The sequence below is a fragment of the Benincasa hispida genome, chromosome 12, assembly GCF_027475165.1.
Source record: "Benincasa hispida cultivar pf3 chromosome 12, pf3_genome.v1.1, whole genome shotgun sequence".
NCBI lineage: Eukaryota > Viridiplantae > Streptophyta > Magnoliopsida > Cucurbitales > Cucurbitaceae > Benincasa > Benincasa hispida.
In genome coordinates this window covers 566,975-571,310 of record NC_143489.1, presented here as the reverse complement: position 1 = coordinate 571,310, position 4,336 = coordinate 566,975, and the positions used below count along the sequence as shown (strand labels likewise).

Sequence of the window (4,336 nt, the reverse complement as noted above, 5' to 3'; positions counted from 1 at the left end):
AACATGTGGTTTGTCTTCTAGTAAAAATGTTCCAACGATATTATACGAAGACATCACAACATGCATATCACAAACCAAATGAAATTATATTAAAGGAGATAGAACAAAATATATTTTACCAAAACTTTTTTACACTCGTGATCTTGAAGAAAATGGTGACATCGTTATACAACAAATCTGTTCGAAAGATAACCTGGCAAACTTATTTACAAAGACACTCCCTACCGCAACTTTTGAAAAGCTAGTGCACAACATTGGAATGTGGCAACTCAGAGATCTCAAGTGATGTTTTCATGAGGGGGAGTAAATATACTTTTTAAGAGTATCAGATTATATGAAATATGTACACTTTTTCCTTTATTTTTTTCTAGTGGGTTTTTCCTGATAAGGTTTTAGCGAGGCATATTTCATATATAATGAGCATCTAAGGGAGAGTATTATAAATATGTTAAATTAGGTGTAATGTAGACGCCCGTTATTAGTGTCCATTGGCCATGTGTCGCTTATTCATCACTCTATATGTTGTCCATGTGTCTCAAGATTACACACTATTAGTGTCCATGTAATCCACCTCTTACTTGCCAAATTGCCTATAAATCGAGGCATTTAGTCGGTTTTGGAACGCATACATTGGGCAAAGTCCATGAAAATTGGAAAAAGTTAAGAATTTAGAGAAATTTCTTATTTTAAATTTTGTTAATTTATTTTATTTTGTTTATTTATGTTTAATTTATTTTAATATTTATTTATTTTATTATTATATTATATTATATATTTTTTAATATTATATTTTATTGGTATCCGTGTTCCCGTTGTGCTCCTCAAAGTTCACAACAGAAATACCATTTAATTTTTAATTTTAAGCTTTTTCAAAATCATGCTCCTCACACTTTGGTTGTTGTATTTTTTAAATCTTAATTAAATTCTAAAAATAAAAACTACATTTCATAAATTCTATTTTTTATTAATTTTCAAAATAATGACTTGGAAGGACAGACATTAGATCACATAAATTAAAAATGAGTATAAAATGTAGATATTTGATGAAAATTTGATATCTTAATTGAAATTGGGTTTGTGTTGTTTCTTCAACATTGGTGCTTGGACTATCCAATCAGAAAATATTTTACACCAAGCAAAATGTGCCATCATTACGGGATTGTAGAGTTGTCATATGTTTTTTTTTTCTCCTTTCGTTCTTCTTCTCGTGTCCAACAACCACAAGGAAGAATGATTGAACTATCAAATTTTGAAATAATAATAATAATAATAAAAGATTTGTTGGTGTTGGTGGTCTTTTGCTTCAACTTCCGATGCATGGTTGGTAAGATAAAAAAAAATGTGTTGTCCACCAAAACATATGCTACCTATAACAACGAGCTTGAAGAGTCTTCCTATTTCTTGTTACTCTTCTTTTATACAAGAATTTCAATAATATAAATTTGGTCAATGCAACAACACTATATAGTTGTTAATAGTCTCTCTATATACCTTTCTTTTGATTAAATTTATTAAATATTATTTTTAAACATAAATTATTAACGAAGTTACTTGATATAACCTTTTTGGAATTTTATGAGTCAAGTAATTATATATCTAACTAATGCATGATTGTTGTTGTAGTATAGTGGTGAGTATTCCTGTATGTCACGCGGGTGACCTTGATTCGATCCCCGGCAACGACATCATGTTTTTAACTCATGGGTAACCAAAACAACGTTACGAACTTGGTTAAACCATACCAAATATTGTAAATTTCAATTATGCCCCAATAACTACAAGCCTTATTTTTTAATCTTCAATTTTGACAGTATTTTCAATTTCGTCCCAATAACAAAATAGGGAAAAAAAGAAGCAAAGAAGTTCATTCTTTATTAGTTGTGTATTTCAAAGACATTTCAATTACCACTATTTATAGAATTTATAAGATATAAAAAGATAAAGATACAAAGAAGATAGAGGAAAAGATAATTAAAGATATGTAATATATGAACATTTATACATAATTAAGATATTTATAACAATTTGTAATTGTTATTTTACAATATTGAGAATCGATCTTAATTAAAATATGGATTATCAGTATAGATAGTCTTCTGTTTCTTCAACTTTGGTGCTTGGTCTGGTAGGTAAGAAAATATGTTCACTAAACAAATGTCACATTGTTGTGGACTTATAAAATCATCACCTTTCTCCCTCTTGGGTTCAATAATTGCAAAAATGAATTAAATACACGTTTCTTTTAATGCTTCAAAACAACACTATATATATACTAATAGTTTCTCCATGAAAATTTCTTTTAAATACCATTTGATAAACATTTTAAAAAATAATGTTTTCTCGAAATTGCTCGACTGTACCTTCTTGGAAGTACGATAACTTTTAATAATAAAATTAGATCTTTAAGACGAGCTTTTGGTTTCAAAATAGTCGTTGTAGTATAGTGGTAAGTATTCCCGCCTGTCACGCGGGTGACCCGGGTTCGATCCCCGGCAACGGCGTTTCTTTTTTATTGTTTTTCAAAACTTTTTCCTAATGGTAAACGAAACACGTCGTCATGGACTTGGTTTCCTTCTGTTATTTATGATAGTTCTCTTCCACGGCCTCCGGCTTCAATTCTGATGATTTTGAGTTTCCATGTCGTTTCCGAAATCATACCCAACTCTATTGTAAATTTCAATTATGCCCCTCAAATTTTAGATATTGGATTTTTAAATTTATTTTAAACAAATATCTTAGAACTTTAAAATTATTAAAAATATATATGTTAAAATAAACCATGAAAATTAAGATGATGGTCGATGTGTAAAAAATTAAAAAGTACACAAGATTTATACAACAATGTGAGTTTTGTTTGAGGTCTATACATAATATAGAAGAAAGTTACCCTTTGTAAAAGTGCAACAAAAGCAAAGGTCAAAAAGAGGCTTAAAACACACTTCCATGATAGCAATACTCGAACCCTCGATTCTCGAAAAGTCATAAGTGAGAGGGGAGAAGGAAAGAGCACGAGACTAACCAAAGAGACGAGCAACTTGTACTAGTCGTAACAGTAATTAGTTTCAGCATTCTCATATGCTTCCTAGTCAGAAAAGGACTTATAGGTAAGTAACCTGTTTTCAGAAAATGGATTTTCTTTTAAAACTTTTGTTAAAAAATGTTTAGAACTAATATACTCCTGTATCTGGTTGCATTTTCTCCAAAATGTTTTTTTATATGATTTTGTTTGATTGACTCTATACTCAAAATGTCCCTAGTAATGTCAAATTATTATAAAAGAGGACTATTAACCAACAATGTGTATGCAAGTCAATATTTTGTTCATCTTTTCTTCTCACTTGTGAACTTGTAGTTGACAAGGACACTGGTGGGATCATGTCGATGGTATTTGGTGGACCATAGTGGGCGTCGACAATAGTCATGACGATAGTGTGAGAGTATTTTTTAATATTTTTTAAATGTTATGAAAATTTGAAAGTGATTCACGTTGAACACTGAAAATCATTTCTTAAATTTTTATAACAAGTGTTTAAAGAAAGATTTTATTCTTAAACTCAATTTTAAAGTTATGGATTGGTTGCCAAATATTACATATCTTGCTAAAATGATTTGTTTTTTTTTTAATTAAATATTTGAAAAGTCAATCCAAATACACTCGTAAAACATTAAGATTATTATCATTTATTTAATCTCAAAAGACATCGTTAAATCATTTACATAACAAACTGTTACACATTAGTTATTGCAGAAATTTTCATAAATGATGTCATGTATGTCTTTCAATTTATACATATTAGTCGATCATCAATATTCATCTTACTTTAAAGAAGACAAAAGAAACTATCCAATGGTATTTTAGGAATAAATTTCAAACTTCAATGATAAAAAGAAAACTTTATATATAAAAAAATGGAATAAGAAGAAAACTTTTCCAAGTTTAAGAAGAAATTTTTTCAAAGTCGACATGATTGAAACTTGGTTACATTTTTTTAAAAGTACTATTGAGTTTGAGGATATTTTATATAATTTTACATTAAAATAATACGTATCATTTTCACTAAAACCATGCGCACAACGTATTGTTGAATGAGAAATTTCGGTCAATTAAATTTCACCACATCACTACAATGAAAGCCCAAGCTTATTGTGGAAATTATAAATTGGATCAGGTCATGTGATTAAAATCGCTTAAACCCAAGTCTAGCCCAACTCAAGCCCATGACAGAAATTTATACTAGAGATAAGAATAGGCCCAAGCCCAAAATCATTTAGGCCCAAGCCCATGTAAGGCTCATGGAAATCCTCTACAAAGTAGATGTCTTACCCTCCATTTGGA

At 29.4% G+C, this 4,336-nt stretch overlaps 1 non-coding gene across 1 annotated transcript; it reads left to right on the top strand.

Moving 5' to 3' along the window:
* Window positions 1-2,429: 2,429 nt before the first annotated feature.
* TRNAD-GUC (transfer RNA aspartic acid (anticodon GUC)) lies at window positions 2,430-2,501 on the top strand. Its single transcript has one exon. It is a non-coding gene; the product is annotated as a tRNA-Asp (tRNA).
* Window positions 2,502-4,336: the final 1,835 nt, after the last annotated feature.